Consider the following 25506-nt stretch of genomic DNA (forward strand, 5'->3'; position numbering starts at 1 on the left):
TTGATAGGGAATTCAAGGCCCTGGAATCCAATGAGTTTTATCTAACAAGGCAAAGCAACTTGGCATGGTTGCTTGGTGCCACCTGTAGGGTTTGTGAGAAGCACATAGGAATGGGTGAATCTGTCAATTTCAGGTTCTCTTGGTTTTCATTTTTTGACTTTTAGTTCACACTTTCAAATCAGTATGTGATTGTCTTTTTTGTCTTCATGAGAATTCAGCACACATTTTTGTGTTTGCAGTTTTGCCTAATATACCTGTTTTTGCTGGGCAATTTTACCTCATCGAATGCATTTTGTATATGTTTCTTGGCTGGAAGAACTGCATGACATACTTTGGAGAACTGCAAATTTTGAAGGATGGCGGTGTTTTGGTTCTCACGTTGTTTCAGCAAGTGCAAATTACGTAGGTCCAGCTTTAAATGAAAACTAAATAACATGTATCACCAGAAGCACCTCCATGCTAAAGTGAGATGCAGCATCCATCGGATGCACCTAAAACAAATTGGGTGGAATTCATATCAAAAGGCTCAACCTTAGCTGAGCTTGGCCAGCATTGCTACAAATTAGCCTTCTGAAATTATTACAGTATTGCCAATTATCTCCATATGTCTGCTTGCCTGTCCTTTCATTAACAGAGTGTGAAAAGCTCTGTCATTCCCTAGATTAGGGTGGACAGAGTTCAGGGTTGTAGGATGAGCTTTGTTTTTTTAGCCAAACCCCACAATTTAGTAGTCAGAACCACCTGCAAAAGACATAGTTGGAATTCTATGCCTCTGAGCATCTCCTGAGATTAGGAATTTATTTTTGGTCCCATATCTGAATTGAGCTCATAGTCCTTTAGGGCAAAATCCACTTTTGCTTATTAGCGGTTTTCATTGCAGCAGCCCAATTTAGGTAGGAAAAGTTGATTTGTTGTTAAACAGTTGGGAGTCATAAATGTTTTTCTCAATCTACTACAGAACACCTAGAAAACTACCAGTAGATCCCAATCTACCTTCTGCCTGTACCTACTGTAGATTATCTTTTAAAAAAGACTGTATTCTAGTCTGCATAGCGCTTTAGACCTCTCCCTGAAAAATTCACATTTATTGTGACCACAGAATTTTAGATTTCCATGTTGATTATTCAGTATTTCACTAAGACAGGGCTGGGGACCATTTGGCCCTCCAGATGGTTGTTGCAGTCCATCTCCCATCAGCCCCAGTCGGTGTGGTCAATGGTCAGGGATGATGGGAGTTGTAGTCCAACAACAGTTGCAGACCCAAGTTTGAGAAACACTGAATTCTAGAGGGCCACAGATTCTCCATCCAGGCACCAAGGCTGCTATGGCGGTGAGTCTCTGAATGCAGAGTCTCACCTTCATTGAATGAAAAAACCACAGCTGAGAATGGTGAACAGTTGGCTTGGATTCTGAGCTAGGCAGTTGCCCTATATCTAAACTGCACCACTTAATGCTAATTCCTTGCACATAGAAAAATAGCATGTTAGGGAGAAGGGTAAGCTAGAATCTTCCATGATACCTAGTTTTCTATGTGGAGGGCATTTTAATGCATTGACATTCATTTATGTGAGTCTTTTTCTGTATTTCCACATAGATTGGGCTGGCTGTTGTTATGAAGGTTGTAGCTATCACAGACTGCCCACTCTTGTAGCACATTGTGACTACGCTGTTAATGTCAGACATCAGGGCAACTGCTTCATCTATGGGTGTGGATTTGCATGGCTACAAAGGCAACATTGCATGTCCTACCTACATTGTTTCCTACTTGCTGGTTTTCATGTTGTCTATTTTTAGCATTGTGCTTCCTTGCTTGCTTGCAGTAGGCTTGCTTTATGAATGACCTCACTAGTTGGCATCATGGTCAGTCATGCTGCCATTTGATGAGCTAGAACGCTTTCCAGTAAGTCCATGAAATCTTTGTCATCTGCTGAAAGTGGATGATATCTTTATAGCTGTGGGTTTTCAGAGTCTAGTCATTCAATGAAAATTCAAGTCAAGACCAACTTGGAGTGGGAGCAACAACTTTAACAGTTGTTATACACCATGGATAGGCAAACTAACGCCCGGGGGCTGGATCCGGCCCAATCACCTTCTGAATCCGGCCTGTGGACTGTCAGCGTGTTTTCACATGAGTAGAATGTGTCCTTTTATTTAAAATGCATCTCTGGGTTATTTGTGGGGCCTGCCTGGTGTGAGGGACATTGGTCCGGCCCCCTGCTGAAAAAGTTTGCTGACCCTGTTCTACACAAACACACACAGAGAGAGAGGGAGAGGGAGAGGGAGAGGGAGAGGGAGAGGGAGAGGGAGAGGGAGAGGGAGAGGGAGGGAGAGGGAGATCTCAAAAGTTTTCTGCCTGGCCTTGACAGCTGTTGTTGCAGGTAGTGCCTGATTCTGACCTCTCAATACTCAGTAAGTCATAACACATACCTTTTATGCACTTGCGTAAAAACCTATTCATATATCTATATCTTGGTCAATAGATATTGTGTATGTATGCACCCAAATGTATGCTGGACTTTATCTCTTTGGTATTGGGGCTTCATTGGTTTTAATCAGTTTACTGCTTTGTTTTTGGTTGTTAAAAATAGTTTAGCGAAATTCCCATACATTTTTTTCTAGCTGATATTTTGAGGAAAGGTGCAGAAATGAATTTTTGTCTCAACCAAGCATGTGCAGACTGCATTTTGTATCCAGTGCTGTGCTGCCACTAACAGAACAAACTCCACCCCCCCAATGCAACAGGATTTTTCCTTCCCCTCTTCCCTCCTGCAGCCCCTTGCAGATGCTCAAAATTTGGGTGACTCTCTGGAGCAGATTTTGGGAGCACAAGGGGTAGAAGGGGAAAGAGAGGAAGGAAAAGTTAGGCTTCCACAATGTTGAATACAACCCTGTAATGCTGGGAGTGGAGATAATGATTTTGTGTGAATCAGAATTAGAGGTGAGTAAAAACATTTTTGAGAATGCTGCCACCCCCTTTCAGCAGTTGTGTGTGTGTGTGTGTGTGTGTGATTGCTGCAAGCTCACAAATTCAGGAAGCTTTGCTCTCCCTCTGGATCGTCTTCATTTTGCGTTAGTGATGATTTCAAGTAGTTAAAACTGATTGGCTGAATAGTGCTGCCGCATCATCCCTCTCATTATGTGATCCCTGATTAGCTGTGATTGCCCATATGACTTTTTTGAGGGGCAGGGATAACTACGAAGTAGTAGCAGAAACAATGGAAGGCACAGAATTTTTAAAAAGTGAATATTTGAACCATTTGCAGGGTTTTTTCTGTCCCCGTGAAAACAGTTTCCAAGCCAGTAATCATGAAACATTTGGCACTTCTCTAATTAACTTCCCCCTTTATATAGATGTTGACAACATTACCACTACCACTGAACGCTATGATTAAAATTAAGTAAAAATATTTAAAATATGCAATTACAGAATTAACTCAATTAACAATGTATGGCTTCAGCCCATTGTGATATGTTTCCTGATACCAAAAGACAAACCCCCTAAAACAGGGTGCACCAGAAAGCCCTAGATCTTCATTGTCCCATTATTGTCCCATTTTATGTGCATAAGAAGAAGACTCTGAATTTGTTCTGCAGGTTCGGGGAACAGAAATCTCAAAATGTTTACCATTTCTAACAGTAGCAAAATCATCTCCTCTCCTTATCTTCCTGCCTAAGAATCACAGTATTAAATAATGTTGCACATGACCTTACTGAGGATCTGGTTAGACAAGGTCTTGCTCTGCGGCTTAGAGTTTGGAGCTGAGCTCTTGTCATGGAGTTAGTTGAGAACTTCCAATGGGAGAAGGATTCCAATGGGACAAGCTTAACCACCAGGCCCATGCACAACTTGCCTGAGATCCAGGGTTGGCGTCTTGTTAGAATAAAGTCATAAACTCAAACAAAAAGGCACCCAGTCCCTGGCAGGGCCCCCCATCAGCTTGGCCCTCCAAGTCCCAGGGCACGTGTACCTGGCTGAGCCCCCCTCTCACTTCTGCATGGGCTTGGCAGCCATAAAGCCAAGCTATCCTGAGCATCTTTGCAAAGTTCCTCTTTTGGCCAGAACAACACTGAGAGATATGAAACAGCAATTACCCATACCTGTGAGCTGAATTTCAATGCTGCGTAAGCAGCCCATCTTTACTGAGCAAACGTGTTGTTTTGGGTGCCTGGGAGATGCCTGGGCACGTCTCTGGGTGAAATGAAGGTGGCGGATGTGACTGTGAATATTTTCCGTGAGGGGATTTGGGGGAGTTTGTGAGGAGCTTTGCAAATCCTAAGTAAGGGCTTTTGCAGCTGCTAAGACCTTTCCGCTAGGAGAACAATAAATTGCCTGGTTCCTTTGGGGTCAGCAGGATCAGGCTAATTCCATACTGAAGTCTTGGTATTTTCTTGTCGTTCTGTACATGCACTGTTTGTTGCTCTGTAGAAAATATTTCCTATCAAGCAACTGCAAGTAGTAATCGAAGTGGAGGTCATGGATGCAGCTGCTTCTCATAAGACAGGAGCTTGAACATTGCTTGGAAGATCATGCAAGCATTGCCCCTTGCACATTCGCCAGATGGAAATATACACTGAAGAGGGGGTCTGGGATAGTGTTGGGTGAATTCCAACCTCTCATATTATTTTTAGCCCATTCTGAAGTCTGGGTCCTATTGCTGTACCTGTGACATATGAAAACTTTGCTGTTGAGACTAGGCTTCTTTTTTAAAATGATGGCAGTATCAAGAGTGCCTCACCCCCAAACACTCCCCTGACATTCCAAATCCCCCTCTGCTGCTCTCTCTGATTTATAGTGTATACATAATTTCTTGTATGTATGTGTGGGCGTCTGTACACATTAGTGTATGGTGGGGTAACTGGCTGCTGTTTATATGCTTACCTGACATATGCTTAGACCTTTATCGTTGTTTTGAACCTATCTACATAGTTACAGCGCCTGCACTGTGCAAAAGAGGTACAATCACATGTGTACTGATGTGTGCGCATGCACAAATGCACACACGCACAATCAAATGAGAGACAATACCTTTTCATAAATAGGCCGAAAAGTAGATGCCTTGGGTGAGAACATTGGATCACACAGCCATCAGTACTTCATTGTGACTTGTTGGTAAGGACAGTGGGTGGAATGTTCAGGGGTTTTATTTTTCAGCCTGCCAAAGGTATTGGATCATTGGAACAAAGTTAATGCCAAGTGGTACAGTTTTAAGGTTTCTTTTTTTAAAAATTGATTTTGGCCAGCAAGCTAACCAGCTTGCAGGCAGCTAGCATTTACCTTCTCCGTTTCGCAGCTCCCTTCTGCCTTCTGTCTTTGACTATGAGTGCTGTCATTTCTTTCTAAATGATAAGGGGCTCCTGTGGATGTTTCTCTTACTAACTGCCCAACTACGGGGTCCCAGGTTTTAAGTCTCCTTCTCCGAAGACAACATCCTCCAAATCGTTTAGCAGAGGTATCCTGATACCTTTTCCGCACCCCTCTTTGGGCTGCCAGAGAACATATCCATTCTCGGTGTCAGAAATAGAACTGATAAAGTCTTGATCCTCAATTCTCTCTTGCTTTGTATCTTACAAAACCAACAGCTGTGTTTCCCTGTAGACGGAGAGAGTGAGTATTGCGACTGGAGAGCTGCAGGCTCCTGCCAAAATGAATCTGAGCTTGGAATGACATCAAGGGTGCCAGCTTGCTTATTTGCCTGGGAGGGTTAGAGATAAGTGAGAGCTGCAATTTTAGCTGATTGCTTTAAAGATGGAAAGCCAGTTGCCTGGCAGAGAGAAACACACACCAGGATTATTACTACTGTTGTTGCTGCCATTGCTGCTGATTGCTATTGATGCATTAGGCAGGCATTCCAGACAGGCTCAGAGACTTAATGCGTCATACTCCCATGTTCCAGTAGTGTCTTGTCATGGTTACTGTGCTTCGTAGAGGCTTATAGGCACATGGGTGCTTTTTAACGACCGATGCAGGGATATTCCCTTCCCCTCAATGACTTATGGTCTATCCTCTATCCAGAGCAATTGTGGAAGTATTTGGTACTTGCTAGGTTGACTGATTGATTACATTTATATCCCACCTTTTCTCCAAGGAGCTCAAGGTGGCATACATAGTTCTCCTCCTCATTTTAACCCTACAACAGTCCTGTGAGATAGGTGAGGCTGAGAGGCAGTGACTGGCCCCAGTGTAATAAAAATGTACCACTGAGCTATGGTCCTGGCCCTTTTAAACATAGCCCCATCATTCCTGCATGTTGAGATTCCCAGGTGGCGCTGTGGTTAAACCACTGAGCCTAGGGCTTGCTGATCAGAAGGTCGGCGGTTCGAATCCCTGTGATGGGGTGAGCTCCTGTTGCTTGGTCCCAGCTCCTGCCAACCTAGCAGTTCGAAAGCACGTCAAAATGCAAGTAGATAAATAGGAACCGCTACAGCGGGAAGGTAAACGGCGTTTCCATGTGCTGCTCTGGTTTGCCAGAAGTGGCTTTGTCATGCTGGCCACATGACCTGGAAGCTATACGCCGGCTCCCTCGGCCAATAATGCGAGATGAGCGCGCAACCCCAGAGTCGGTCACGACTGGACCTAATGGTCAGGGGTCCCTTTACCTTTACCTTTACCCATCATTCCTGCATGTTGAGATTCCCAGCTGCATTGAGCTGCATTGAGCCAAAGTTATTCAGTACTGAACCTAGCCAAGGGAGCTAGTTAGACAAGGAAAGAGACCTTAAATTGCAAATGTCTGTTATTTGGAATTAATTGCACAATTGCTTTTGCATGTTGCTCACAGAGAGACAGAAATTGATCCATGCCGATTATTACTTTTTGTCCACTTCATTTGTCTCAACCTCCCTCAGCCTGGTGCCCTCCAGATGTTTTGGACCACAACTCCCAGCCAGCACAGCATCAGTAGTCTAAAACCTAGGGTGGGCACCAAGTTGGGGAAGGCTGTTGTACATGATACAGTGGTACCTCTACTTACGAATAACTCTACTTACGAATGTTTCTACTTATGAATGGAACTCTGTCCGCCATCTTGGATGCGGTTTAGATAGGATTTTTTCTACTTACGAATTTTTAGATAGGGTTGCTTCTACTTACGATTTTTTTTTCTCCCAATGCATTCCTATGGGATTCGACTTACAAATTTTTTCGACTTACGAATGTGCGTTTGAAACGCATTAAATTCGTAAGTAGAGGTACCACTGTACAGTGAAGTGGACTCCAAACTGTGCAAGTAGTGAGCCAGCACCTTTCCTTGTGACCTCTCTTTTTCCAGCAGCCACACAGGAATAGTCAACAGCTCTCTTCACATTCTCATCTTTCTACATGTGGTCATCATCTGGAGGAATTTGACGGTGTGCACTCGCTGCCGCAGTTGGACTGCTACTCTTGAGCATCAGCTGAAGGGTGGGGGGACGCAAACTCTGCACCATAAGGTTGTGGCAGAGCAGCATTAAAGAGGCTGCTCTCAGCCAGCAGTGTCTTGCATCAGCCACTGACATTATGGCTGAAGCCTCTGAAACTCTGGATGCTGGGACCCGCAAGTGAGGAGAGCACTCCCATAGGCATCTAGTTGGCTATTGTGAGAACAGGGTGCTGGACTAGATGGAGCATTGGCCAGATCTAGCAGGTCCTTCTTATGCCTTTAACTTTCCCATGCCTGAGATCTTTTCTCTGAAGATGCTGAGGATCTGAACTGGGGCTTTTCTTTTTATGCCTGCAAAGCTTAAAAGGCCATTGAGCTGCAGCCCATCCTACTTTCAACAGGATGGGCTTTTTTTGTAGCTTCAACTACAGATGCCAAATACTTCTAAACTTCTATAAGCCTGACCTTCTGGGAAGCCTTGGCTTATTAGAATTGTTTAGACATGCTGGTTTTCATGTTTATCTCACCTGAGTCCAAGAGCGAACAAAAGAGAGCTGATAAAGCCAATCGAGAAAGTAGTTGTTGTCAACTTAACAAGAGCAGTGGAAACTACCACAAGGGGCAGTATTTAACTTTTCCCCTGGATGAAAATAAGTTTTTCTCCAATTGTCTGAGGACAAATTGGTAGGCATCTGTGCACTCTCTCTCTCTTTGACACACTAAAGTGCTTTTTGGAATGGTAGCTATATTGGTCTGTTCTACTTAAAAACAAGCAGCTCCTCCCAATCCCTGTGTATATTTATTTGACAATAACCCCTACTTCTGAGAGATCTGCATAGGATTGAGAATTCTAATCTGAGGTGAAGATTGAAGTCCAGCGGGTGGGGGAGTCTCTGTTCTAGATGAGTTCATCCAGAACACTTTTGTCTCTGCTCATCATCAGATATGGCTCCATCAACTATTGGAACATGGCCCCTAACGGATTACAGTGGTACCTCGGTTTCAGTACACAATTGGTTCTGAGAGTCTGTACTTAACCTGAAGTGAACTTTCCCATTGAAAGTAATGGAAAGTGGATTAATCCGTTCCAGACGGGTCCGCGGAGTACTTAAACTGAAAGTACTCAAACCGAAGCGTAATTAAACCGAGGTATGACTGTGCTCTAGAGGGAATGTGGCCCTCAGCAGAAGAAAAGCCCTAATATAAAGGATGAGGCAGGCTTTACATTTTAAAATAAAAATCCCGAATAGCAGTAAATTGTAAGGGAGATTCGGAGGTCTACAATGAAATTCTTGGGCAAGGTTCTTGAGCGGGTGGTTATGAACCAGATTCAGGCGCTTTGGGAGGAAACTGATTCATTAGAACCATTTCATTCTGGGGGTTCAGCCCACTTTGGGCATAGAAACTGCTTTGGTCGCCCCGCTTGATTACCTCTGTTGGGAGAGAAACAGAGGAAATGTGTCCCTCTTTATTCTTCTTGACCTCTCAGTGGCTTTCAGTACCATCTACCATGGTATCCTTCTGGAATGGCAGTCCAAGATAGGGAAGGGTGGCATTGCTTGCAATACATCAAGGACCAGCTCTCCTCATGAACTGGCCCAAACCCTGTGATAATCACCTGAGGCCTTTCTTCATGTGCCTCCTCCATGAGAGGTCTGAAGGCTGGCAACATGAGAATGGGCCTTTCATGGGATGCTCTCCCCAAGGAGGCTCACCTGACACCTTCATTACATATCTTTTTGCGTCTGGCCTTTTAAATGTGTCTGTGGGGGTGGGTGGGTTATTGGTTTGCCTTGCTCTTGCTTTTGTTTCATTATGTGTTTTGTATTTTCATTTTGTATTTTTATGTTGTGAACTTATGCTGTGATCTTCAGATGAAGGGCAGTATACAAATTTAATAAGTAATAATAATAATAATAAATGCTCTGCATGTTGTTGTGGCGGCTCTTCATTTATAGTCTTGCTTGCGATAACATGCTTCTGTTGTTTAAGTAGAAGTTTTGTTTTATATCATCTGTGTTTGTATGGTTTTGTACTAACCTTTGGTTAGCACAATAAACTTATTGAATTTGAAAATACATACATACATACAAACAAACAAACAAATAAACAAGATAATACACTTCAAACAAACACACTTCATTAGGAAAGCCACCAGTATGCAGCTTCCTCGCAGTCATCTAAGGCAACCTCCAGAGAATATGTTATAGTAATCTAAGGGTCACTTCATATATTACATCTTTAGGTGTGCACCTGTTGTTGTTGTTGTTGTGTGAATGGGATGTCCATATTTGTAGTTGGGTATACCATGTTTTAGGGACCCAGGTGGCGCTGTGGTTAAACCACTGAGGCTAGGGCTTGCTGATCAGAAGGTCGGCGGTTCGAATCCCTGTGACGGGGTGAGCTCCCGTTGCTTGGTCCCAGCTCCTGCCAACCTAGCAGTTCGAAAGCACGTCAAAATGCAAGTAGATAAATAGGAACCGCTACAGTGGGAAGGTAAACGGCGTTTCCATGTGCTGCTCTGGTTCGCCAGAAGTGGCTTTGTCATGCTGGCCACATGACCTGGAAGCTATACGCCGGCTCCCTCGGCCAATAATGCGAGATGAGCGCGCAACCCCAGAGTCGGTCACGAATGGACCTAATGGTCAGGGGTCCCTTTACCTTTACCTTTATACCATGTTTTTAGACACCAGTCAGGGAGATATAGCTGTCTATAGGTCTCTGCTGACTGTGAGCTCAGGGTTGTTTCTGCAATAAATGGCGGCGGCGGGGGGTGGGGGTTCCTAAGCCTGAATCTGACAAGATTCAAACAAGCAAGTTTCCTATCTGTATAAGAATCTGTTTAGCCACATTCACGTGTTTGTAAGCTGAAATGCAGAGCAGCTTTCAAAGGCTTGTAAAAACAGATTTTACAAACAAAACTATGCAGGCAACGAGGCTGTGAGGCTCTGGAAGAAGCAGCTGTGTTTCCAGTTATTATGTTAGCTCTAGCAGCTCTAAGGCTCATATGCACCAATCAGTCCTATGGTGGCCTCTCTGCACCCTTTGTGGCCTTGGCAAAGCTATCCCCAACCAAACATTAAAAGCTCATGGAAACCATTTGATTAGTGGTAAGAAGAGACAGGGCAGGGCTTGCTTTATTTGGTCCCGATTTAATTTCATAACCAAAAATGAAATGTGGAGGCCACTGCAGATTTCAGTTTCAACATCTGAGGCTGACATTTGGGTCTGAAGCAGAAGGATATCCCAAACCACATATTGAGTATTTATTTCTTTAAAAACAACTAACTGTTCAAAAACAGGATACTTTTAAAGTTAGCCCAAGACTGATTTTTTTTTTTAAAAAAAAAGCTTTCTACAAATTGAAATTGAAAACATTTACCCCATACTTACATTAATTTCAGCAAAAGCCTATTTAGGCCCTGAAAAACTAGGGGGAAATAGCCTCTTGGCCTCCCGTTCCAAAGGCTTTTATGCCTGCTGCGACTGAGGTGCCCTGTATGATGGGTACCACCAACAGAGCTTTTCTTGCTTGAAAGGAAACGAAAGGTCTCGGGTGACAGGCTCCTGTTCCATGCTGATACCATTCAGCAGCACAGTGACCTCCTGGCAAGCTGATTTATAAATTCAGAAGAAAAGGATCCAGAGGAGAGACACAGATGGATCATGACAACCCACAATTCCCCCTTGAGCGGCTGAAATGAATTGCTTTCTGCGTTACTCTAAAGAATGAAATGTGATCTTGGTCCTTTTGTTGCGTGATGAGGAGGCAATGGAAAAGCGGCATTGGCATTTTTCTTCTCTTATTTCAATTGCCGTTTGGCACATAGCAACAGCAGACAGGCACGAGCACATAATGCACCCAGCCATAAGGACCCAAGCAAAAGCCTAGTTGTTGTTGGCTTAAAAAAACCCCCACCCACGAACCATCCATCTAACTGTTATTGTGCCTGTGGCAACAGCCCGTTCTTATTTTTTTTAGGAAAAGGTCCTGAATTTTTCACCAAGTTGGAGATAGAATTTTGTACACACAGAATTGCAAAGAAAGGACAGCAGGGAAGCTATATTGTTGTTTGTAGAATTTGATGGGAGATCCACATTGAGATTGGTTTGGGCTTCCTGCAGAGCATTGTTTATACTTTACCTTTGGGCAGCTTCCTGTATGCAAGTACATTTGATTCTGTATTGCCACAGTAAATTTTTGCTGTTGTAGTCAAGAATTTTAATCTTTCCTTTGCCCTGCCGCATTGTGAGGGCAGTAATGATGTTTTTCTTCAGGGCTTTCATTGCAGACTTGCCAGGTATCATTCTTATGACACCCTGGTGTCAACACTTCTAGGTTGACAGAAGCTGGGGCAGAGCAATGGGAACTCTCCCCATCGCGTGAATTTGAACCACCAACCTTCTGATGGGCAAGCCTAAGAGGCTCAGTGGTTTAGACCACAGCGCCACCCGCATCCCAGTGCAAGTAGATAAATAGGTACCGCTGCGGCAGAAAGGTAAATGGCATTTCTGTGTGCTCTGGTTTCCATCACTGTGTTCCATTGTGCCAGATGCAGTTTAGTCATTCTGGCCACATGTCCCGGAAAGCTGTCTGTAGACAAACACTGGCTCCCTCGGCCAGAAATCAAGATGTGTGTCACACCCCATAGTCTCCTTTGACTGGACTTAACCATCCAGGGATCCCTTACCTTACCTTTTAGTTTCACCACTACATATTTTAATGGTTTGGAAGATAGTCCAAGCCCTTATTACACTGGGTTGGTGTGTGTGTGTGTTTGGATTAGGTGGAAGGATTCATCCCATCTTCTCAGCCAGCTTCTTAGTGACTGCTTGAGTAGGCATGTGGATAGTCCATGGTGGTATCTCTGCGGGCATGGGCAAGAAGAAAGCTCCCAAACAGGGCATTCCAAGTGTGAGGAGGAATAGGGTTGAGCCAGCCCTGGATTTGTTGGATCCCGAGTTGGTGTCACAGCTGTTGCACATCAGCATTGGGCCCAATCCTCCTGCCCCCACATTGCTTCACTTGCTGTGTATGTCAGGGCTGTGGTGGTACTTTGGTGGGTAGGTTGGATCTGACCTTGCTTTGGACAAAGTTGCTCACCATATTTGGGGCCAATGAGGAGTTTTCCCACCAGGTCTATTGACCCTACTGACCCTGGCGGGTTTCTCCTGCTTCATAGCAATTGTCACAACTTTGGTGGAGAAGACATTGCGTAAAGCCTAGTCATGGTCGGAGGGGAGGTTGTAAGCCCCTGCCTGCCCCTCCAAGGGAATGGGGCACCCCACTAAATGGATCCTGGAGGAGGTGCTTCTCAAGGACGCTCAAAGGATTGCCACCATTTTCATTGCGTAGGCCCTGTGTATCTTGCATCATAAGCAAAAGTTTAGGGCATGTGTCCTCCTGACAACACAGGACCTGTCCCAGAAAAAAAGCTGGCAAGTCCATGTTTTGATGGTTCTTTTTGTTCTGTTATACACCTGTTTATAGAATAGTAGGATGTTTGTAAATAGAGACTTATTCAAAAGGCTCTAATATTAAAGACAGCATCTTGTTCTCCTACTTGTTAGCATGCATTCATGTTTTAGTTTTCTAATGTCCATCTAAAACCTGAGACAAAACTGGCACCCCATTAAATATATATATACTGTAGTTAACATGAGAGTTTAAAAATCAGGGCTTGCTTGCCATTAGAATGATTGTAATATTCCTGTATCACATAGACTTATTTCCAGTTATTTAATCACTCTTCAGGGCCAACACAATGTATGGCGATAAATAAAATTGTAGAATTGCAGGTGGAATATGAAGCGCTGGGTGGATACAGTCAAGCAGACTAATGACACTGAATTAATCATGAAAATTCTCTTCTGGAAAGGCAATCATAAAAACACAAGTTTTCTTGAATACCAGAACTGAAAAGGCCAAACTAATGGTAACTTGAAGATATTTCCACAGCTGCAGGGCCACCACTGAGAAGGCTCTGTCTCATATGCTCTCCAGTCTAACTGGTCTCACCAGGGGGAGGAGGTAATAAGCAGTTCCTTAGATGCAGGTATGTGATAATGGACGTGGTCACATGGGTGCAGGCAGTCCTGAAGGTAATATGACCCCATCCTTTTTGGCCTCCATCAGTACCTTGAATTAGGCCCAGAAATGCATTTTTATAACTCTAACAATTCATGACTTTAGATTCATATTATAGATTGGGTTAGTAAGCTAAAATTCTCCTTTTATATATTTTGAAGCGTGTCTAGCATTCTGCTACCAATTCCACAAAAGAAGGGTGAAATGAATCCCCTAGAAAAAGAATATAGCAAAACAGAAGTCCTAACATGGAAAAAAATTAATCTGAGTTCACTGAACATTTGTGCTTTAAATAGTGCTAGTTAATCTTAATTGAGTTTGCGTGTGGTTTTAACAAGATTAATTTAGGTGTGTGCAGATAAGCCTTTGTCTAGTCAACAGGTTTGTACTGCCGCTCTTCATGATCTGCCAGAAACTGACTTGACACTAAAGGACGCTTGGACCAATTATTGTTCCCTCCAAAGCCAGAGTCTAATTCCTCCCATTGCAACAGTGCCAAATTGTGTGCATTAAGCAAAAGTGTTGGTAAGAAAGCTTAAATGAACACAACCACCGCATAATGAATAATCAAGCATGCCACAGGAAAGAAAGTTAAGGGTTTTGTTGCTGAGGGGGCTTCTTAGAGCAATGGAAAAACACCACCACCACCATCACAGTTTATTCTGAAAAGGCAGTAACTCAGTAACCTGTACTGTGTCGTATATTTTTTCCATGTCCTGTGAAACAAAAGCCTCCATCTTTGTTCAGTGATTCCTATTGTGTATGTTTTTGTGTGTGCGCACACATGCATGGATGAATGGGCTCATGTGCGAACCACGTGTGTGTGCAAATGGAGGTTATGTCCTAACATCTCAGTGACTCTAGTGCCATTCCAGCCCCAGCAGCAGTGTGGCCTAATTAATGCTGTAAAAACCATACATACATATGCATGCTCATCATTCTTCCACATGTGATATGCACAGTATGTGTTTTAACAATATATTAAATGTCCAAACCTATGAATCAAAGAACATTCTAAAACATACACATCCATATACTGTATAACAGTTTGAATGGCTCCGGTTACAGTCATACCTTGGTTTAAGTATGCCTCGGTTTGAGTACTTTCAGTTTAAGTACTCCGCGGACCCATCTGGAACGGATTAATCCACTTTCCATTACTTTCAATGGGAACGTTCGCTTCAGATTAAGTATGCTTCAGGTTAAGTATGGACTTCCGGAACCAATTACAGTCATACCTCTGGTTAAGTACGCTTCAGGTTGAGTACTCCGGTGACCCGTCTGGAATGGATTAATCCACTTTCCATTACTTTCAATGGGAAAGTTTGCTTCAGGTTAAGTACAGACTTCCGGAACCAATTGTGTACTTAAACCGAGATACCACTGTAGTCTCTTGATGCCATAAAGAAATGGCTGTGTTATTCATCTACGCCTCCTCTGCGCTGCACTTGAAGGACTATGCTTCCCATTCTCTGTGCAGCTTGCAGTGATCTTGGCTGACCTAACCAACCGGGAAGAGGTTGCAACAGTAAAGGTATCTGACTCTACCTTTTTCTCTTTCCCTGAGAGGGATTTCTTACATGTGCCTCTTACGGCTTTCATCCACCTGCTGGCACTTAAACTTAAGCCTCCAGAACAAATGGCCTCTTAGGGACATGGGGCATGATTTCTAGGAGGGGTCATTTGCCGGTGTGCTTTTAGGGTGTGAAAGTCAAAGCTGTTCACAAAACGCTGGGAGCTTGCATTTAGCACTAAGCATGTAGGTCTCTTGAAACAAGTTTGTTGCTTTCATGCAAGGCTATTAATAAACCGTGCAATGCAAGAGGAGCACAAATCAGGAAGCGATCAAGGAAAATCATCAGTCCAGTCACTGATGAAGTTACCATGGGACTGCAGAGCTGGAGGGCAGCATGTTCTGGCCTCTGCCATTGGCCAAGTGCCCAAAGGCCAGGGGAGTAGAGGGATCTGCTCCTCCTGCCCTGCCTCTCAGGAGCCACATCATGGCAAAGGGGAGACCAACTTGGCCCCATCCAACAGACACAAAAGGAGCAGCTGCAGGGAGCTTGCTTCCCACCTCCTTGCCCCGGAACTGTAGAACCAAAGGGGAAAGGAAACTTTGGCCCCATCCACCAGCCAAAGGAACACGAGTCATTCAAGCAAGAACAGCAACAAGGTAAGATCAGCCCTGCCCAAAATGGATATAAATGTGAATTGCTTAGGACTTTTTTTTTTGCCTAAAAGGACTGATCTCCCTCCTCTGTTTTTCCTCCACTCCTTTTGTCTTTTTCTCTTGGCATCTCCCCCCCCCTTTTTTCTGTATTGATGTGAGCCACTTTCCGAGACAATAATTTTCTCAAAAGCAGACTCAAAACATAATAAACAGATATCACCCTTAGCTCTAGCTCTTTTGCAAATGCAATCCAGTTTCATTGTAATGGCTTCAACTCCAGGAACCTGGGTCTTGTCATTTTATGACAGCACCAAGTTTCCTTTGTTAGCAGCAAATGTTGGAAAAGCACAACCAACGTGATCAAGGGGATGGATCATCTATAAGGAAAGGCTGCAACATTTGGGGCATGTGTACCGTATTTAGAGAAAAGGTGAGTAAGAGGGGCCATGACAGAGGGGCATAAAGTTATGAGAGGAGTGGAAGAAGTAGCTAGAGAAAAGTTTTTCTCCCTCTCATGTATTAGAATTTGGGGGGGAGGGGAGAGATGAAGCAGAATGTTGGAAGATTCAAGACAGAGAATAAAAAGAACTTACGCAAACAGTCCATAGCTAAATCACAGAATTTGCTTCCACAAGGTAGTTATGGCCATCAACTTGGATGACTGTAAAAGAGGACTAGACAAATTCATGGAGGACCATACTATCAATGGCTTCTTTTCACAGTGACTATGCAGGGGTTCCACTGGAGCTGGTAATGGGAGCTGTGGCTTTAGTATACTATAGGGAAAGCATGCATGAGTCAAAGGAGGAGTATGCCAAGGGCAGGACTTCCTCCAGGTGTCTTGTTTTCAAGCTCACAAACTGATCCAGAGAGCCTAGCTCTGGATAGTTTTGTGCTGTTCAGAGACAAGAAGATTTCCTTTTGCTTTTTGAGGCAAGCAGGGCAAAGCTATTCCGTTTTGTCCTGTTTTGCTTGAGCAGAATGCCACAGAAGCTGCAGCAGTGATGTTCACTGCTATAAGTTGGAATGGGACAGAGCAGTTTGTTCTGTAGACCTATCCACAGAGTAGATGGAATCATATCATTTTGTTGGCCCATGTTTTGGGCTCATTGCATCCTGTTGCCTCAGAACTTTTAGCAGTAAAGGAGGAATCTTCATTTGCAATATGGCCCATTGTGTTTTGGAAACTTATTTTAATAACTGCAAGCTTTCCAGTGGGCACTGGATAATAATAATAATAATAATAATAATAATAATAATAATAATAATAATAATAATTGATTTCACTTGTATGCATGTGAAATTATTGTTTGACTATTCCTTGATCTTTACATGTTTCCTTGCGGTTGGCCTTCAGGGCCTTTGTTCATTTCTACCAGTTGTCATTACTGGTAATGGATACGTGGTGGCTGAGTCCCATATTAGTTACTTTTTGAAATACAGTAATACTGATAATAATAGCATGTATGTTGAAAGTCCAAAGTATTGCTTGGCACAGTTGCTTTAAAAACATTTTCCTTTCATGGATTCTAGTTTCCCTTTCCTCCCTGTGGGAATCTTTTGGAACCTTCCCAACACCTGTCCCAGTTGGGCTACGTTCTGTTGTTTTGGAGACTAAAGCTAATTGAAGCTAAATTTGTGACAATCTGAAACCAGTTGCTGTCCATTTAATTAAATCTCCAGTGTCTGTTATCTGGACAATGGGAATAGCCAGTGCATTTTCTCAGCCTTGCAAGTAGGTCATGAGAAGCTTTGATCTTATGGCTGTGGACAGGCAGTGTCTTTTCCTGATTTGTAGCTTTTTGCAATGTTACCAAAATAATTGCTACTGGCACGAAGGTGAATGTCGAGGAGACACTGTCTGAGATTGTAGGTCTGCTGTGAGTGGAACACGTATCACGTTAGAACTTCAAATCAGTCTAAAGTTGATAGCTTTTAGTTAGGAAGGAATCCCCTACAATCAAGAACTTTTCAGTATAGTAATTAAAATGGTTTGGTGCTTTCAGGCAATTGAAAATCAATGATGAAACCACACACAGCATTTTTTAAAGCAACAACTTTGCTTGCTATACTTAAGAACACACACACCAAAAAAACACACACTTGACTTCATTTAGTTTAAAGCCCTTCATAATTGTGCTGCTTTGGGCTGAGTAAGTAAAAGCACTTACCAGTCCAATAAAGGAAACTGGTGCTTCACGGTAGGATTATTTCCTTTTGGCATTAATCATCTGCCTTGGCCTGCTTTCTGGAACCGATTCACTCACATTTTAATGAATGGTTCCAGTGCCTCATTATTACAGCCTTTATTCAGGTGAAGAGATCAGCAGACAGGGCTCAAGCGAAGGGTCCATGGAGAATTTCCAGAAGGGACCTATCAATGGGTCTGGGGACATTTCAGATGAGCTGCCAGGCTACCAACAATGGGTAAGGGGATCCAGATGCTCCCCTTGCACTCATTAAAAGAATGTGTGACAGGGTGTGTGTGTGACTGTGAAGTGCTCCAGTTGGAGAACAAACAGGCTTTACCAAAGGTGTTGTGGACTTTGAAGAAGCTCAAACTCAGGACGAAAGGGAGAAATGTGCTAAGAGGAAGGCACGTTTGGCAAACCCTCACCATAATCAACTCTTGCCCGGAAACCTATGTTCCCACTGTGGAAGGACGTGTGGATCCAGAATTGGCCTCCACAGTCACCTATGGACACACTTTAAGACTGTGTTCGTGGAAGACAATCTTACTCAGCTATGAGTGATCACCAAATAAGAAGGGTAGGCCTGCCCCTGCTGCTGACACACGATGGTCATGCCTCTTGCTCACTTAGCATGCTTGAAAAAGGGTTGTGTACACTTATCGACATAAACATGTAAAGCTCAACCGTCAAGGGAGATCCTGAGTGACCCAGGATCTCCCCTTGGGTGGTAGAGCCTCCACTTACATAGGGCACCTTCTTATTCTCATAGTGAATGCACAACTAGTAGGGTGTGTGGTTTCTGAGCAAGTCAGTAGCTGGGCGTGGAGGGACAGGAGCAGCCTTACAGCCATGTGACACACACATTCTGGCATTCTTTGAGCATATGGGTTAGGGCAGGGGTTCCCAACAAAATTTTCTCGAGGACCCCTCATCGAGCCGCTATTGTGACAAGGACCCCCATTAATTGACTTACTTGCTTGAACATCAAATGCATTATCTTCCTCTTCATCTGTAGGCCTTTGTCGTTTTAACGAACCACTTTTTAACCAACAGTCCAATTTTAACTATGCGAACTGTAGCTTCCGCGAAAAACAACGCTTTGTTTACAAACACTACTGTTTTGCAAAGAGGCAGCGTGCGCCAGGGAGGAGGGAGAGGAATGGAGAAGACAGGGTACCTGCGCAGTAGCGCAAAAATGAAGCCGACGCGCGCGAAGCATCTTGGGGAGGTGAGCGTTTAGAATGCGCGCGCTGCCTCTTTGCAAAACAGTAGTGTTTGTAAAGCGCCACCTAACGGCATACAGCAGAACTACTGCCTCTATCTAATTCTAGTTTTGCGCTAGACTCTGCTCATGCAGGAAGAGGCCAAAACAAAAAAAACTGCATCTTGCGGACCCCTCTGGCATAGCTCGCGGACCCCTGGGGGTCCCCGGACCACCTGTTGGGAACCACTGGGTTAGGGGTTTCTCAGTCCCCCTACCAACAGTGCAGCAGCAGGGGTTAATGGCTGAGAAAGTTCTGGCTTAGGGGACAGGACTGACAAGTGAGTTCTGAACAAAGTCATAATTTAATTGGTGGACAGTGCTAAAGAAACAGGAGCACCAAAACTCAGCCCCCTTATCTTTCATGATAGCTTCATTAGCTACTCTTTTATTGAAGGGAAGGGGGAGCGGGGTGTGATTTGGGTAAAATTAGGAGGAGGCAGGGTGGGTCTTGTTTAGGGAAGCTTTTAATATTTAATGCTGTATTGTTTTAATATTCGATTGGGAGCCGCCAAGAGTGGCTGGGGAGACTCAGCCAGATGGGTGGGGTATAAATAATAAATTATTATTGTGGTGGTGGTGGTGGTGGTGGTGGTTTTTATCAAGAATCGTCCTGCCTTTCTCCCACTTTCATTTCAAGACTTGACGGTCTCACATTGTTGAAGTTTGAGGACCTTCAGAATACAGAGGCATAATAGAGCGGCATAAAGCTCCTGTCTATTTCTGTAGAGTGGCACATGAGAGACTTTGCCTATTTATGTATAGAAGGCATTTAGAGAAAAATCTAACAAAATGTATGTGGCAACATAATCTTTATTTCATTTATTGAATTTATATACCGCCCTATACCCAGCGATCTCAGGGTGGATCACAGAATAAAATATTGGCGGTGTAAGGACCTTGGTGGCAATCAATAGCACTTATGTGCAGCCTGTTTGAAGGTTAAAACATTACGGGAGAATGTTTTTTAAAAGTTGTGTCAGATGCTGTAAGGATATGTTCTTCCAACATCTCCATGAGGAGCGAAAGCGTGGAGACGGGAGTTGTACACATGCTCAGTTGAATGTCTGCAAGGACTCTTTTTGAATTTAAGTGCATGCACACAAATGGTGCTTCCAGATGGGCTTAATATTGTAACTGGCCAATGAGATGGCAAACAAGTTGTTGGCAACATTAAAAAACAAACTTATAAGTTTCTGCAAGAAGTGAAAAATATAGATTAAATAGGCATTAAATGGGGGTGGGTGGGTTATGGACTGGCTAGGACTGATGGAAGGTATAGCCCAAAGCATCTGAAGAGCACCAGGTGATGGTTTGTTTAAATGCATACCTTTAGTTAAGTTCTATGATGAAAAAGAATCAGGTAGTCTATTTCTAGATAAATGGATTTATGATTTACTAACATTTTTGTTACAAACAGAATGTAAATCCAGATCTTTTTGCCCTTTCTTTGTGAAGGTCAGTAGGGACTCGTATGTTCTGAATATTTGTAAAATGGTAAGAACACAGCAGATAAAACATAGTGATAACAGAACAGAAAAGAAATTGGGAGTTCATTGCATAATATCTTAAGCGTAAGAGCTAGATTATTTATCTCTTATATAATTGCTCAGCATTAGCAAGAGCTTTTCATTGCTATTGATACATGCAATTAAGTCTCCGCTGTCTGCCATGTCAAACACAGTTTTTTGACTCACCATCTCCACTCCAAGGCCACTCTATCCCAAGACGCCCCAGATGACTCCATTCTTCTGCTCCAGTTCTGCTAATCCAGCTCTCCCTCTGCTGGCAGCAAAATAACATGTTACAAAGTTAGAATTTCACAAAAATCATGCTGAGCAGGAGACATTCGGGAATCAGGTGATTGATTGGGCTGCTGAGTAAATCAACCCAGTATTTAATTATTTCAGGAACTGCTTTAAGGCAGATTAATTTTTTTATGTCCCTTGGAATAACAGGGTGAGATTAAGAAATCCGGAAGCTCTCTTTGTGGCATTTATTCCAGTGGATCTACAAGCCTCTCAAATGGAATTTACATAGGAAAACACACTTAACTTCAGTCTAGAATGACCAGGGGAAAGGAAAAAAAGAGTTTGTGTATTATTTCAGAAATTGTGTTATTTCAGAAATTTGTGTGAGTTAGGCAGATTTGCCTTTAGATTTAAAGCAAATTGAATCTTTCCTAAGCTACTCCCATTAAATTGTGTATATCATGGCAGCCTAATGTAACCACCACACAAGGAGTTTCCTATACAGTAAAATGTTGCTGCAGCAAGAGCCTCATTTTGGATTGAGGCCCTTAATGCAGTGTTTCTCAACCTTTTTTGGGCCAAGGCACACTTGTTCCATGAAAAAAATCACGAGGCACACCACCATTAAAAAAGTTAAAAAATTTAACTCTGTGCCGCCCTATATTGACTATATAATTATGACTGTAAGAAACACTTGCCAATTGCTGTGTTGGTTGCAATCTCCTGTAATAAGGCTTCACAAGCCGCTGATTTCTCTGCCAGCACAATCCTTTGCTCAGCAAGTTTCAGGTTGAGCTCATCCACCCAGCTTCTTTAAGTTTGTCTAAAACCACCCTCCCGTGGTGGTGGCTGTTGAGAGCTGCACTCGCCCCGCGTCGTGACCCGGCCGGCTTCCTTTTCGGCGGGTCAGTGTTGTTTATTGGCGGCCGCCAGGCACGTGACAATGCAAATTGCCCTTCTCGTCGCCGCACGTCGCGGCACACTAGTGTGCCGCGGAACAGCGGTTGAGAAACGCTGCCTTAATGTGATAGTATGAATGTATCAGTGGCGAAAGGGAGGGTGGGCACTGATTCCCAAGGCTCCCTTCCCCCACCATCCAGAATCATCAAACCAGCCAGAAGAACAAACGAGTCTTGGGGCACCTTAAAAACTAATCGTCTCATTGGATCACAGCCTACTTCATCAGATGCATGATGGTGGTGCTGGTGGAAAAGGAGGGAGTGTATAGGTGTGTGTTCAAAGGAAAAGGAAATGCAAAACAAAAACCAGGCCCAAATGGATATGCCATAAAATTGTAAAATTGGAAGGGATTATGAGGGTCTTCTAGTCCAATCCTTTGTAGTGGTAGGAATCTTTTGTCCAATGTGGGGCTTTAAAGTGCCACAAGGCTCTTTGTTGTTTTTGTGGCAACAGACTAACACAGCTACTCTTCTGATATCTGCCATCCGGGCCATTGTAACCATAGGCGCTAGGGGTGTGGGGCCCCCGGGTGCCGGGCTCTCAGGGGCGCCAGGCCGAGAGTCTGGGGCCCGAGAGTTGACACAGTCTGTTAGCTTTTAGAGTTCCCTAGCTTGCAATCCTGCACATACTTTTGAATATGTCTGTTGCACAAAGTGAGCCTTAGTTCTGAGTAAATATGGAGGGATTGTGTTGCATGTATAATATGACTGCCAGGTCTTGCCATCTGACATGTTTGCTGCTAATTACTGCAGATTAAGCTTCCTGTTTCAATTTGAGTTCAAGATGGGGTTAGTTGAGATGAGAGATTGCATGACTACTAGCATGACTGTTATTACCATGAGCACTGTTTATTTGGGGGAAATGCAGGGCCATACCTTTGAGCCAGCATAAGTAAGGAAAAGGCTTGTATCTGTAGATGCATAGGAAAAAGGGACAGGTTTGATAGCAAGGTAGTGAGAATGAACAGGGTTAAGTAGTATTAGATAGAATCATAGAGTTGGAAAATACCCTGAGGATCATTTCGTCCACCCCCCTGCAATGCAGTAATATGCAGCTGTCCCATACGGGGATCAAACCTGCAAAAGTGCAGTGATGATCCAGAAAGTGGAGAAATATTGGGGGGGGGGGGAGAGAGAGAAAGATAGAGCACGGAATAGAAGTATTTATTTATTTCATAAAAATTATATCATGGAATCATAGAACCGAACAGTTGGAAGGGACCCAAGGGTCATCTAGTCCAACCCCCTGCAATGCAGGAATCTCAACATGACAGGTGGCCATCCTACCTCTCCTTAAAAACCTCCAGTGAAGGAGTGTCTCCCACCTTCCCAGGGAGTCCATTCCACTTGATTTTAAGAAAAGAAAAAGCTTGATTCTAAGGAAAGACTTCATCCCCAATTAGCTCTCTCTGTGTTGTTTATAACATATAAAAAACATAAGTAGCTGAGTCAATCCATAATTTCCCCCAAAAAACCACAGTAAGAACTTGAAAACTTGTTCCCTATTTTACAACATTTTAGTTGGTCTAAAAAAAGACATTAAATGCCCTACTATAATATATTAGTAGTTTGTAATTATTATAAATCATTTATGTTGTATGTTGGGGTAGAGACCGATCTTTTTTTGCTTATGCAAAACACCTTGTGCATTGATGGCACTATATAAATGCTATCATGGGCTATTATTTTCACAGCAACATTGATTTTACTTAAGAAGTGTCCAGCTTTTTTTCTAGTACAATGGAAAAAAATGTAGATTTTCCACTGTATTGAACTCAACTACAATTTTATTATGGGATCTGCCATTTGAGATTTAGTGCACAATTAGTATTTAATTATTTAATTAGCATGGGTGCTTAATTAATTAGCATTAGTATTTAATTAAGGATACATTGCTATTACCACTTCCACAATGATGTGCAAGCAGGATGTGTGGAGCTATAGGATTAACCTGCAGCAGCTCAGATCACGAGTCTGTGAAATCAGATACTGTATCTTGCATTTCCAGAGTGCCTGATACCTACACTTGGACAATAAGGCACGAATCCTGTGTTAATGCATTTCTTCCTTTGAGCGTTCTTGCACATAGGATGGGTTCCATGCTTGTACGATAATGCACACTGCCAAGGAGGAGGAGGAGGAGGAGAAGGAGGAGGGGCAGGAAGATGCGAGCTTCAGCATCATCGGTCTTGCTGATGAGGCTGTTTTCTTTGTAGTGAGAGAAGGTAGCACAGCATTTCTGTCTGAAGCCAGCTGGTGATGCTGCAGCCTTGCAAGAAGGATTTGCATGGTGGTGGGGAATACAGATTTCCCATCCGTGCATCAAACCACTGCTGGGTGACTGAAGCATCTGCCTCGCCTGGAGAGGGTGATGGTGCTGTGCAGACCCCAGCAATGGAGGTAGGAGCGCTCCAAGGGGGGCATTTTCATTATCTCACTAATCTCCCCTTTGGTGACCTGCCAGACTTCCCTGGAAGAGAGTGAGACAGAAGGGGATTACCGAGACTGGAATCACCCATCTCGCTGAGCAGCCGCAGGGGGAGGTGGGAGGGATGGGAATGATTGCTGTTCCACCGGCAGGCCTTAATCCCCACTGGCCGTCGCTCAAGCAGGATGGTTTGCAGGCGCTGTCGGATTAAAGCAGAATGGAAGGATTCTATGGGGTTGAAGCCTTCCTGCATGGCTGAAGTAATATTTTACCTTCCAACCCTCCGCCTTGCCAAGAAGGGCTGCTGCACGCTGGGACCCCAAGCAGGATTTGTACATGGTGCCGCAGGAGAGAGGGGCAGAAGGTCACCTGGGATTGTACCCCCTGCCTGATTCCACGAGATGGTTCATACCCAGGTGAGCGTTCAGTCTGGACATCCAACCCGGACCTCCTCCCCCACGTTGGAGGCTTTGAAGTGCATTGTTCTACCTTTGGAATGTGAATGACGGGAGAGAGGGGAGGGGTGCCTGATAGGCAACAATGGAGCAGGCTGTTGAAAGGTGGAACAAAGAGGTAACTGATCAGTCTCAGTTCGAAATTCAATAGCATAAAGATACATTGGTGGAAACCCAGGGTCCGAGGCTTGTAGCACCGACAGTGGAAGATGCTTGTTGCAGCATTAATTTTTTTTTCGTTTTTAACAAAAACAATTCAGTGTGAATCCCTTGTCACTTCTAAGGCACAATGTGCCCCCAGCCGTGTTTGCCAGCAAATATACAGCTCTAGAGGTGGTGGGACAGTTGAAATGGAGGCAGATTGGCCTCTTGCTGTGATTTTTGCAACCCAGCGAGAGAGTGGGAAGTGTGTGTTTTTGGTATGTGCTGGGAGTGTAGGATGGTTGCACCTGTGATGAAGCAGGCTGACTGTACTCTCATGCGGGTGGAGGAGGCAGAGCAGCTGTGCTGATCTATTTACAGTATTTGCCTGGCTCCAGCGGGAGATCTGTGCCTTCATGTCCTAGATAAAAACCTTTCTTTTGCTCCTGCTCAAACAGATATGGCACACTGGAAACCTTCTAATGTAAAGTGCTCTGTGCTACAGCATTCCAGGAACCTCTTGAATCCATTGATGAGAGTTTTAAGGCGATTCTGATAAATAGGGCAGTATCTGTACAAATATAATTGCTGTGCTGTGTCAGAACAAAGATCTCCCTAGCACAGCATTCTGTCCCCGACTAGAGCCACCTATATGCCCAAAGGAAGCTTGCAAACAGGGCAAGTCTGCAGTAGCTATCCTTAT

General features: G+C 43.8%; 1 protein-coding gene across 1 annotated transcript in view; it reads left to right on the plus strand.

Moving 5' to 3' along the window:
* The window catches only part of TMCC2 (transmembrane and coiled-coil domain family 2), a 93499-nt gene that overhangs the window by 22087 nt on the left and 45906 nt on the right, over positions 1 to 25506 (plus strand). The window lies entirely within an intron of this gene.

The sequence above is a fragment of the Zootoca vivipara genome, chromosome 7 (assembly GCF_963506605.1).
Source record: "Zootoca vivipara chromosome 7, rZooViv1.1, whole genome shotgun sequence".
Lineage (NCBI taxonomy): Eukaryota > Metazoa > Chordata > Lepidosauria > Squamata > Lacertidae > Zootoca > Zootoca vivipara.